Below are 13324 nucleotides of genomic sequence, written 5' to 3'. Positions count from 1 at the left end.
TAATTGTTTCCAAGAGTAGAATGTAAATTTCATTTGCTGTGTATATTCAGACAAAACCCTTAGTGGTGCAAATAGTTAATGCGCTCAGCCTCTCCCTGAAAATTTGGAAGTTTGATTCCATCTAGAGGTGTCTGAGAAGAAAGGACTGCCAATTAACTTCTGAAAATTCCGCTCCTAAACCCCTTGCTTTTACTCTGAAACTCATGGGATCAATAGTCAGTATGCTGGGCAGCCTCTGGTGTAGTGTAATCAGAGAGACTCTGGTATAGGTAAGAGAGGCTATGAAATACCCTCAAGTCTATTTCCTGATTTTCCCAAACAAGAAGCTATTAGGCCCTTCACAGCTCCGATAGATGGATAAACCTCTTGGTGCAAATTTGGAAAGTTTAGAGTAGTATTAGCAAGTTATTTTTAGGTGCCACACACATACAGCCATGTAGTCCATAGAAAAGATGTCAATTATAACAGGAAAACCAGACCGCAGGAAATAGGCAAGTTCTTTACCTACGGAAAAAATAGAAAAGTATTTTGGTTGTAAAGACAATTCTTTGGACCTGATTAGGCAAAAGTACATATAGAAAGGTTCTAGAAAGTCAAGTAGAAATTTGATATACAAACAATGTAGCATCCTCATGTATTTGTCCATGGAATACAGGAATAATATAGATCTGTGGATCTTATTTTCAAAACCATAAATCAGTCAGTATGATCTGGAACCTGGAAAAGTATTTGCAATATGGATTTTTTTTAATCTGGGTTATATGACAGGCATCTATAAGTAAGTTCCTCAGCATATAGACAACAATAAGTAATTTCAGAGACTACTGAGAAATTAAGGGATATGGATGCACTTTCAGATTGGTGTGCACTCTCAGATTGGTGTGCTGTGTGTGCTCTCATGTAAGTAGAGAGTTGGATCAGTTGGTCGACCAGCCATCTGAAAGAGACATGAGAATGCAGTGGCCTCCTGAGTTAACTCAGTCAGAGGCAGCAGGACAAGCCTTCCAGGAACCTCTGTCTGAAAGAATACCCCACAGTATTCTGGGTGGGGTGGAGGGGTGGGGGAGGAATCATCCTTTTACAAATGGATGCTGAGGCACACATAAAGCTCACTCTTTTTTTAAAAAAAAACTTTTTATTAGGGACTCATATAACTCTTATCACAATCCATACATACATCAATTGTATAAAGCACTTCTGTACATTCTTGGCCCTCATCATTTTCAAAGCATTTGCTCTCCACTTAAGCCCTTCGCATCAGGTCCTCTTTTTTTTTCCCCTCCCTTCCAGCTCCCCCCTCCCTCATGAGCCCTTGATAATTTATAAATTATTATTTTGTCATATCTTGCCCTGTCTGGCGTCTCCCTTCACCCCCTTTTCTGTTGTCTGTCCCCCAGGGAGGAGATCACATGTAGATCCTTGTAATCGGTTCCCTCTTTCCAACCCACTCACCCTCTACCCTCCCAGTATCGCCCCTCACACCCCTGGTCCTGAAGGTATCATCCACCCTGGATTCCCTGTGCCTCCAGCTCCTATCTGCACCAGTGTACATCCTATGTTGTATCCAGACTTGCAAGGTAGAATTTGGATCATGATAATAGGGGGGAGGAAGCATTTAGGAACTGGAGGAAAGCTATATTTTTCATTGGTACTACATTGCACCCTGACTGATTCATCTCCTCCCCTAGACCCCTCTGCAAGGGGATGTCCAGTTGTCTAGAGATGAGCTTTGGGTCTCCACTCTACATTTCCCCCTTCATTCACTATGGTAAGATTTTTTTTTTTTGATGATGCCTTATACCTGATTCCTTCGACCCCTCGTGTTCACACAGGCTGGTGTACTTCTTCCATGTGGGCTTTGTTACTTCTGAGCTAGATGGCCGCTTGTTCACCTTCAAGCCTTTAAGACCCCAGACACTATCTCTTTTGATAGCCAGGCACCATCAGCTTTCTTCGCCATATTTGCTGTGCACCTGTTTGTCCTCAGCGATCGTATCATGGAGGTGTGCACCCAATGATATGCTTTTAGGTTCTTTGATGCCTGATAACTGATCCCTTTGGAACCACGTGATCACCCAGGCTGGTGTGTTCTTCCATGTGGGCTTTGTTGCTTCTGAGCTAGATGGCCGCTTATTTATCGTCAAGCCTTTAAGACCCCAGACGCTATATCTTTTGATAGCCGGGCACCATCAAAAGCTCAGTCTTACAAACGACACCCACACATACCCTTGAGAATGTTTCCACTTTTCCTTCCCTCAGCCTTCCACAACAACACTGGCCTCTCTGGCATTTTCAGACACACCGGGACTGCTATAGCCTCAGAGTCTCCCTTTTTCTGGTCCCCCTACCTGGAATGCTCTCCTCCAGAGAGTCACATGGCTCTAATCCACATCTCCTTCTTATCTCTTTGTAAAAAAACCAAAACAAACAGATCCAGGAATGGGTTTGGGACTCGCATTAAATAAATCCTAGCCCCAATTTTAAAACAATTAGTTCTTACATTGTGGCCCTGCTTGATACTTACCCTCAGAAAGGGAACACAGTAGGTATGTGTGCTACAAAAAAGTGTGGTGAAGAAATTAGATGGTGCCAAGCTATCAGATAGAATAGTGTCTAGGGTCTTAAAGCCTTGTTTCCGAACAAGCAGCCATCTAAGTGAAATGTCAACTAACTCCACAAGGGAAGAAGCACACCAACATCAGTGACTGAAGGATTGTAAATCATATAATCTGAAGCCAAAGGAGGAAATAATATCAGAGCCTGAATTGTGAGACGCTGGTTTACAGAAGGCTGTGGATGACAGTGAAAGCTCACAATACGTTTGTGAGATCCACACAGGAAATAAGCCTCCGGTGATTTCCCTCAGTCCACAATGGAGGGGTGGGAATAAACCAAATAGCGTGCACTGGAGAGATGACTATAAAAGAACAAAATGGTAAACCTGACTTGAACAGTTCAAACCTTGCCAGTTGATTCCCCATCTAATACACGTATGGAAAGAAAATTTTAATTAGAGACTCCTAGAAAGCAGGACAAAAAACAACAACCAGCCCTGTTGGCCTCATTATTTCGTGATTCCATATCAAGGATTCATAAGGGTTCTCCTGTGTCCTAAACTAAGATTCTCAGAAATTTCCATCAGGGCAGCAAGGGATTCTGGGAAATGTAGTCCCAAGCTTTTGTCAGGGCCTTCACATGTGCTTTTCCAAATCTCCACCTTCATTCCTTTGTTGTCTCATTGCCTCTCCTGAGAGATTTCTTTCATACACATAATTCTCTATAGGATCAGGAGAGGAAGGCTTCCCTGTAGCTGCTTACTGCTTATATAGAGCACAGAGTATCATCACCTTACCTATCTGAGTAGAAATATCTCCTATTCGACTCTACATTATGGGGAGCAAACTCTCTCACGTGACTTGAAGCTGTGAGTCAAAGAAACTCTTTCTCTTGACTTGAAGCTGGGAATCATTCCCAGGTGCAGGCTTGCTCATGGTCTGCCATCTAGGCTTTCTCAAGATTGACTGGATCCCTTATTTCAGAAAAATCTTTGCCGGTCACACCAAATGTTGCACAGACTCTTTGCTGGGCCAGTGAGAATGAAATCCAAAGCTCCTGTTGTTCAGGGACACTTTGGGTCAAAGGACTTAAGCTTTGCTGCTGGCCTCCCCTCTCCTCAGTAGCTCCATCTGCTATTTGTCCCACGGTGACCGATACATTTCTCAAAGATTAATTAAAATTCAACAGTAACACAACTAGAGATTAAAGCTCTAGGAAATGACTGGTTCCAAGCTGAGTGTTGGACTAAGATGTGTCTTGCTTACTCTCATTTTACAACATGCAGCGCTGTGGTTTTAACTAATTTGCACTAATTTCTTGATACCACCCACCTAAATCTCAAGGAAAACTTCAGTGTATTAATACAAAATATGTATTTTTCCTGAGAGGCAAGTGAGGGTATTGTTTTAGAAACTGAGTGTCATATAAGAATTTGTTCAATGAGACTCCCAGTGAGAATAAGAGGTACTGATGAAAATCAAGGATTGCACCCTTTGGTCTGCATTACAACTCAGTGTAAAGAAGACAAAAATCCTCACAACTGGACCAATAGGTAACATCATGAAAAATGAAGAAACGATTAAAATGTCAAGGCTTCTGCCTTGCTTGGATCCACAATCAATGCTCCTGGAAGCAGCAGTCAAGAGATGAAAAGATGCCTTGCACTGAGGAAATCTGCTGCACAGGACTTCTTTAGAGTTCTGAAAAGCAAGGATGTGACTTTGAGTACTAGGGGCACCTAAGCCAAGCCACAGAATTCTCAGTTGCCTCATATACATGTGAGAGTTGGGCATTAAATGAGGCATAATGAAGCGAATCTATGCATCTGAATTGTGGTGCTGGAGAAGAATGTTCAAAATACCACGCACTGCCAAAAGGACAAACAAGTGTGATTTGGAGAAAGAATGGTCAGAGTGCTCCTTAGAGGCGAGGATGGTGAGACTACATCTTACACACTTTGGACATGTTGTCAGGAGAGACCAACTGCAGGAGAAAGGCAGCATGCAGCCCTCTGGGTAAAGGAGAGGGGCAGGGAATCAGGAAGACGCTCAAAGAGATGGACTGACACAGTGGCTGCAGCAATGGGCTCCAGCATGGGAACTATTGTCAGGATGAAACGGGACTGGGCAGTGATTGATTCTGTTGTGCACAGGGTTTCTATAGGTCCAGACAGACTCCATGGCACCTACCAAGAACACCAAGAAAAGATTTTGAGGGGAAGTCCATAATTTCACCTTATTTGCACAGGGTAAAAGCTTGTAAGAGCAGAATTAAATGACAGTTTAAAATGGGGGTTCTTGTGGAAAATCCAACACTGTATCAGATCACCAGCACTTACCATACATTTTAACAGCTCAGCAGAAACATTCTTAATTCAAGTATCTATCCCACGAAAAGATAACAAGTAGCTAGAGAGGTAAGCAACGTAATGTAGATGCAACGATATAAAAAGTAGCACATATGGAAATAATAAAATTGTATTTGCAGATGAGTCATCTATCAGAAGGGAGGCTGCTGGGTGGCTGACACTGAAGAGCACATGAATTCGAGGTTCAGGCTTTACAATTAGCTGGGATGGCCAGAGAATATCAGTGACCCACATACCAGTGACACATACATGCATAAGAAAGAACTTTATAGCAAGTCCCAGGCCAGTCCAACTCAAGTCTGTGGGTCCAATGTTAGCTGGAGCACTTTCAGACTCACATAGCAGAAGGCTGATTATGCAAAGGCGAAGCAGGAAGCTGGGAGATCACAGGCTGGTGGGTGCAGAGTTGAGTGGCTCCAAGGTCATCAGAACATGTCAGGGCACAGACAGCTAGGAGGTTGTCTCCCAAAGTCAGCAGCATGTAGACTGCTGGAGGCAAGTACAGAGTTCCAACAGGGAGGAGGGGGAAGGGCCACAGGGAACAGAGAAGTTCCAGCTGTCTCCTTTATTAAAAAGGCCACACCCCCACGGAGTCATCACGAGGCTTCAATCTGATGGCTATGTTGGACTCCACCCCTACATTTCCAAACAGGTGTAACTTACATTAAGGGGAACTGCCACCGTCCTGTAGCCACCCTGGTCACCAGGTCAGGAACTTGGCCTTCTTTTCCAGAGAAAGAGGCACTTACGATTTTATGCATGGTAATTTAGTAGTATTTTTGAGTTTTGCACTAGGACAAACATAACCTATAAGACTAGGGTAGAAGAAGAGAGGCAAATGTATGACGGACGTAAGTTGGGCATGGATCCTGGGACCCTATGGATGTCTAATAAGATTTGAAGAACCCGGGGGAGGAGGGGCGGGAGAACAGGGGAGTGGTGTGCCCACAAAAAAAGAAGCTTTATAGAACTTGGCCTGCTTATCATTAGACTCATTTCTTATAGGGCTGAAATACTTCTTCACATTTTTAAAGCTGAAATGCCTACTGCAGGAGAAACAAGGATATTCCTAAGGGATTTAAAGTCATTAGACTCTGACAACTTCAAATTGATCTAAAATCATAAAAGTTAAAAAAAAAACATGTCATTGCTTTAAACAGTTCTTAGAATAACCCTTTATAAATACAAAAAGAACCTACTTTAAAAAGCTATTGTTAGGTAGTTAGAACGGAGACTAGGGTGTCCATTGCGCATGCTCAGAGGTTTGAGCTCCTGACCAGGAATGGGTGGTATACCTAGGTGCGCAATATACCTGGATTGGCCCATCTAGGCCAAGTGAATTTAATTCAGCCAAGCCCAATGGGGTCAACCAGTATCATCAGCCACGCCCACCTGAAAAGCGAGAATCCAGAGCCTGTGGCCCCTTCTGCTTCTCAAGCTGCACCTGGGAGGCCATGCAGAGATCTCCTCTGGCCTCAGAACTCCACGTGCGGGGGTGAAGTGTCTGAGGACGCCTGTGTGAAACCGGAAACTTCTTCTATCCTTTACACAACTCACTTGGATCATAAACCAGGCTTCAGAGTGAATTCTTCCTCACTTGAAGCCAAGGACCAAGGCATTTTTCTTAGGAGAGGCCTAACTCTATGTGAACTTCCAATTACAGGGAACATTGTAAATTTAATTTCAGCACATACCTTAGAAATCTTGATCTTAAAGTTGTATATATTTTTGTATCTTTGGTATATGTATAAATACCTTCATTTGTTCTTTAAATTGCTAAAAGTTTGATTCATAAAAAAATGAGGAGCTGGTGCCAGGGACTTGGGTGCAGAGCGATGTTTTGTGAATGATGAGAGCAATGAATGTACAAATGTGCTTTATACAATTGACGTATGTGTGGAGTGTGATAAGAGTTATATCAGCCCCTAATAAAACAATTTAAAAATGTGAATGTTATAAAGTCAAAGTTGAGCTCTTAAGTAATGGAAACATATCCATAAACACATCATCGAATTATCCTCCAGATGTAAAATTTTAAATTTTATCAACATTTTGTTTTAGAAGGTCTTTTTATGCTAATTAAAATAAACAGTGCACTCTTCAGAAGGACTGTCCTATTTAAAACATATAAAGTTGCTTGTTAGCAGAGAAAGAAAAAATCTGAAAGTGTTTCTAAAGTCAGAAGGGATTGCCAATATGGAGGCTGATCTACACTGGAAAAAGCACAGGTTTCATCCTGCTGGTCACGATCTTGGCTAAAGGGACAAGTCCATGGATTTGGTTTTCATTCCCCTCCCCCCCCCAAATTAAATAACATTCACTGCCTGTTTTCCATCTACCTAAGGATATTGTCAACTGAAGTCATTTTAAGATATTCAAATCCAATGTCATCTTCTCTACTTCGGACTCACAGGCTTTTCAATAGAGGACAAAAGAACAGAAAGACCAAGCTCAAGGAAATAACAGCCTCGTTTTCAAAGTCAAGACAGAGAAAGTCTGAAGAAAGGTAGTCTCATAGACAAGGAAAAGCATTCCATCCTAAGGAGACCTTACAGAGGTCTGCTAAGGGAAGATCTCAAATCCTACACAACCCACAGAAGTCCAACCAAAGTGAGAGAAGTAAAATTCCTGAGTAACCGAACTTTCACCTCAGGGATCTGGCTGGAGTTTTACTGTGGAGGCCAAGAATATGTAGAACTGCAAGAGATTCTGGTGGTCACCATCTTCCTGCCTGGATAAGACTCTGGTTAGATCCCATCATGGTGAAGAAGGGCACTTTTTGGGGGGCAGGGAGTGGGGGATGGGCGTCGTAATCCTGGTTTGGCTTGCTAGATATATTCCTGGAATTCAGAAATATTTACTTTTGGAAGACATGGGGCATCCAAAGCGAATTCTATTTAGAGATTCCATGGAGGAAGAAAACCTTACCAATAAGCCTGGCTAGCCTTGTTATTTCTTGTCCCTTGTAGGCATATCAAGCATTTTTATGGGTTCCTGTGAGCCCTAATGGAGTAGTAGTTATGTGTTGGGGTGCAATCGTAGTTGTTGGTAGTTCAAAACTGGCAGGTCTGACTGAATAAAGAACAGCTCCCCACCATTTATAAATGTATTTTTCTCTTGCTGTCCTCCTTCCATTTGCCCATCCCCCAGAGAATCCCTGTGCTGGTATAAGGACTGCATTCCTTGCCTCATTCAAACTTCCCAATCAGGGTAGCACTTTTATAATGTGCAGTATTTTTACAGACATAATGATTAATTAATCCCCCAGGGGCTTGAAAATCTGGGGATTTATTTGTTCAGCTCTCTTAAGCCTCCTCCTCTCTTTGTTTCTCTCCCTCTGGCTCTGTCCCTGACCAACCCAGCTTCTGTTCCACTGGGCTCTGCAGCCACTTGACTTTCCACCATATCTTGATCTTTTCTGCCAGGCTGGGGTTTCTGTTTCCTCCAGCCCCTAGGTAGCTCCCTCCCTCCTTTCACCTGCCTAGCCATCTGGCTCCAGGCTTAGTGTGGACTCTAGCTAATTCCTTTCACCCTACTTCCTTTGATCCCCCTCTAGTTTGAATAAAGTCCGGAAAGTTCCATTCCCCGAAATAAAACCTATTAACTGATACTCTCCTTTAGTCCCTGTCTCTAAATTTCTTTCTCCAGGGGAGAAAGACTGGGCTTTCTACTCCCATAAAGAATTAGTCTTGGAAAACCACAGGGCGTGGGGGTCTAGGGGTCTCTATGAGTCAGTATTGACTCAAGGACTTTGAGTTAGTTTTTGTTTGTTTGTTTGGTGTGTTACAACAAACAGGTTCTTTGGAATTTCCATCGGAGTAGCAAGGAGTTCTGGGAAATGGAGTCCCAAAATGTCATGAACTCTATCTACATGCTCTGTCCAAATCTCAACTTTGCCCCTTTGCCTGTGTCAGTAGTTTATTGTCTGTGCCTCTCGCTAAAATTTACCTCCTTGGGGATAGGCATGTTTCTCTCTTTTGCTCACTGATGTGCCTCCAGTGGCCAGGTGAGCAGCTGGAATGTAGGTGCAGCTCTGACATAATCATTGGGTGGATGAACAAGTGCATACAGATCATGGAGCCATTTTCGTTTGCTAAAAATTTATTCCATTTTGATCACTCCAGAAATAAGCTTATTTTTAAAATCATACTTAATTAATGTTAATTAAACTATCAGGAGAGTGCCCTAGGCTTATATGGCAATATTTACTTATAGGACCCTAATCCCTTCCTGCTGATTGGGAAGAAGACAGGCAGCTCCATGCACTACTAGGCTATTTGGGAAATTATTTCTAGTCCTGAGGTTTGGGCTGAAAGCAAGATAAACATGGGACAGAAAGACAAAGCATATAAAATAAGCATTAGAAACTAAAGTGGCTTTGAGTTCTTTCATTTAGCCCACCCCTTTTCTATGCTCTAGTAGATTCTGTAATCCTGGGTGGAGCAGATGAGGTGTGGGACAATGAGCTAAATCTATGTAACCCTCGGCCAAAATGTACTCTATCTTCAAATAGTTATCACTATTTTGTGGGGGAGACTGGAAGTTGCTTATCAATAGCTATATAGTGATAGGCCATTACTTTCCAACAGGGGGGGGACACTGGTTGTTCAGTGGTAGAATTCTTGTGTGCACATGTGTGAAAAAGCAGGATCCATTTCCCATATGTGATAGATGATGTTATGTCAACTATTTTATGTCAACTAGACACACTGACTAGGGGCAGAGTTCATTCAACCTGTCAATCAGACTGATGTTACCTCCTTGGAGCGATACGCCTTTTGATACGAGTTGGAGAGAGTGGAAACTGTTCTTTCCCTTCCCTTTACCTTCTTTGCCTTCTGGCTTGCTGGGACTTTGCTGCTGACCCTGACAGCTATTGATGCCCTGCCCTGTGTCCACCAACTTTGGATCCAGGCGACTCTGCACCCACTGGCCTGTGATCTTTCTGCTTCCTGGTTCAAGATTCTGTGTCACTAGCATAAGGCTACATGAGTCAAAAGAGGGACTTACGGACTTGAGTTGGCCTGGGCTGGGTCACCTTCTTGATACATCATTACTTCTTGATCTAAAGCTCTTTCTTACACATATATGAATGTCACTGAGTTTGTTTCTCTAGTTAACCCAACCTAACATACCATACAAGGTACCTCATGAACACCCACCACCAGCTGCGAGTGGAGACTTGCCTATTGCTACAATCCTGAGCAGATGTTAGCTAAGCTTTTAGATCAAGTCAGACTCAGAAGAAAGGCCTGACAATGTACTTCTGAAAAGCAGCCAGTTAAAATCCTACTGATCTTAAGGCAATGGATCCTGGGAATGGGGACATTTTGTTCCTGGGTGTTGGGTCTCCAGCTGAGTTGCATTGTGCATAGGGTTGCCATGTGCTGGAGAACAATACCAGGGCAGTTGACAGCAGCAATACTCCAGCGGAGGGTTCGCTCCAAAAAGCCTGAACTAAACTCTGTCTTGGTTCTAGGCAATTAGGTTGCTCCCTAGACTGAGTGGTTGCTCCCCGTAGCAGGAGCTGGTTGACACTTCTGATCTTGAGTACTGAGCCTCCATCCTGAATATCTGATGAACTGTGATAAAATCTCATTAACTGAACAAGCAAGAAGGGATGTGGGGCTAGAGTATGTCAGCGAGGGAGCATGAGAAAGTTGAGTAGTTGAAATTCTTCACTGAACTGACTACCCCTGGAGAAAGTGGTGACAGCTCATCCCAAGTTACTACGGGTTTACATTCGATCCGCACAGTTCTAAATCAGTTCTGACTTAAAGAGGTAGTTGACTACCTCTTTCTTTTGAGTTCTCATTATTATCGCGGTGGTAGTTAGTAATCAGTGTCACCTTGAGGAGATTAAGAGTGAAGGGGTAGGGCTAGTCTGTCAATCAGGTCACACAGCCTGATGATGCCTCCTTGTAGGCATGGCCTTCTCATGAGGATTCTGGGAACTTCCTCTCTTTTTCCCTGGAGGCGGACCCCACTCTTCCTCTGCTTCACCTTCCTGTTGAGGAGCCACACTCACAGAGTTTGGGAAGCCACATGGAGACCCCACACCTGCACTGAGATGCTTCCAACAGCATTGGATCCACAAGACTTTTCACATCGAGTTATGACCTTCCTGCATTTGGCATGATTTTATGTGGCTGCGTGAGTCTGAAGAGGAATTTATGGACTAGTATCAAACATATGGGACTTACGGGTATGGTCTGGACTGGGCTGGGATGTTTTCTCAATATACAATTGTTCTGTGATATAAAGCTCTCTCTTGCACATATATAAGTGTCTCTGGATTTGTTTCTCCAGTCAACCTGGCCTAACATAATTGCCTTTTATTATCTAAATCTATCTATCTATCTATCTATCTATCTACATACCTATATCTATATCTATATATTTTAATTACCTTTCATTTTCTTTGGGAGCTGGTACGAAAATAATAACACCAAAAATTATGTGCTGCAATACTGTGTGCAGTATATATTAAAGATAAAGCACACAGCAAAGAACAGAAGTAGCTAAGTGCTATCTCCAATACACTTTAAGTTGGATACTGCCCGTATTGGGTCTTCTGCGTGTTTAAAATGCTCTTTTTATACTGCCACGATCTACTACAAGGAGAGTAAGCGTAACTTCTAGTATAGCTCATGACTGATTTGGTTGTCAACATGTTAGTGTTCTGCGTTAGTTTGTTTATTGTGCCAACCTGTCTGATAAACACATGTGGGATTAATTGAAGGACAGAGGGATAAATGGCTCTGTGAGCCTCACCTTTCTAGTTCTCAGGTCTCTTGCTTTGTGGTGGTCGCACCAGGGTGCAGCAGTGTTACCAGATCCCTGCTTCAGCTGGCAAGGCTGACTTCCTGCAAGACCTCCCCAAGGAAAAGCCACATGGATCTACCCCGATGCAGCACTGGGTGCTGGAGCACCCATTTGGAGACCTCTGCCAGCGCTGAGATGCTTACACACTCACTGACTCGGCTTTCCTCCTGCAGTCGGCATCATTGTGTCTGTTTTGTGAGATGGAGGAGGACTTTGTGGATTGGTGTTGGACATATGGGTTAATGTTGGACTTGAGGGCTTGAGCAGCACTGGGTTGGGATGTTTTCTTGGTGCACACTTAACCTTTATATAAAACTCTCTTATACGTGCGTTGCTGTGGATTTGTTTCTTTAAAGTACCCAGACTAACACATGTTCCATTATAGACCATGAGTGAGTGTCTCTGACTGTATGGTCCAGAGGACTTGGCTAAACTCTTCTCAATAGGTAAGTGTCAAGTTAGAGTCGAGCCCCAGATGTCAGGGGCATGAGTGCATTTACTGTCTCTCAAAATGAGGTACATACAAACATTTTACAATTGAATCCCAGGTTCACAATCAATTATCTTCCTATTTATAGCTGTTTCCTTTGCACTTCTGATTGAACTTTACTTAGCATTTTTATGCTTTTATGTCTCTTTTGTAATATCATAATAAAGTAAATATGCGTAAAATGCATAAACATCCCTAGACTGTCCTTGAGTTTTGCAATGGGGGTTATTTAGCTTCTCTCTCCATTCCTTAATTTATCACTCAGCTACCTGAGGCCCAGCCCGGAATTTGGGACTAAGCACAGCCCACCTATGACAGTCAAACAAGCATGTGTTTCTACAGATTTACATTCAAACCCGCACTTTGTCTGCAGGCAGTGACAGTCACCTTTGGTTTCCACTGCTGCATAATGGGACACCTCAGAGTGGCTGGCCATTATATGTCATAAAACAACATTGTATTTGCTCATGATTCTGTGGATTAACAAGGGAGGGTGTCCTCAGCTGGGTAGGCCTCCCTCCGGTTCATGCCGTTGACTTTAGTCATCTGGTGGCTCAGCCAAATGGGTGGATGGCCTACAGTACCCACAATAACGTATCTGATATTGGAATTGCTACTGGCCAGACCTCTCTCCCCACATGATTTCTCATCCTCCACGAAGATAGTCCACTCTTCTCCAGATGGTGTTTTGGGGGATTTGAAAGAGCAAGGGTGGAAACTCAACAGTTTTCTGACACCTAGACCCAAAAGATGCACAATGACCTTTCTGCACTTGTGTCATCCTAGTCCAAGTGAACTATCTGATCGAACCCAGAAAAAGACGGCTCAGGACTGTTTAGGATAGGGAGCAGACATGCAGTGGCTATATTACAACCTATTGTAACTTCAGTGAGAGACTTTGCTCCAATGTTAGAGACAAAATTCTAATAAGATATGTATTTAACTTCAACTCACATCCGATTTTATTCTAAGATAGCAAATCAGGATCATCAATAGGCATTGTTTCTTAGCAGGGAATAGTTGGGATATTGAGGGTAAAAAGAGTAGCCAGTGAAACGTTTCAGAACCAGAGGAAAGAAAGTGAG

The 13324-nt window shown here is 43.1% G+C and overlaps 2 protein-coding genes across 2 annotated transcripts in view; one reads left to right on the top strand and one right to left on the bottom strand.

Moving 5' to 3' along the window:
• Positions 1-13324, bottom strand: part of SLC35F3 (solute carrier family 35 member F3) — a 546340-nt gene that overhangs the window by 364035 nt on the left and 168981 nt on the right. The window lies entirely within an intron of this gene.
• LOC142429881 (bcl-2-like protein 13) overlaps positions 1-13324 on the top strand; it is an 81855-nt gene that overhangs the window by 66792 nt on the left and 1739 nt on the right. The gene's annotated exons all lie outside the window — the stretch shown is intronic.

This window comes from Tenrec ecaudatus, chromosome 1 (assembly GCF_050624435.1).
Source record: "Tenrec ecaudatus isolate mTenEca1 chromosome 1, mTenEca1.hap1, whole genome shotgun sequence".
Lineage (NCBI taxonomy): Eukaryota > Metazoa > Chordata > Mammalia > Afrosoricida > Tenrecidae > Tenrec > Tenrec ecaudatus.
This window is presented reverse-complemented; position numbering and strand designations above follow the sequence as displayed.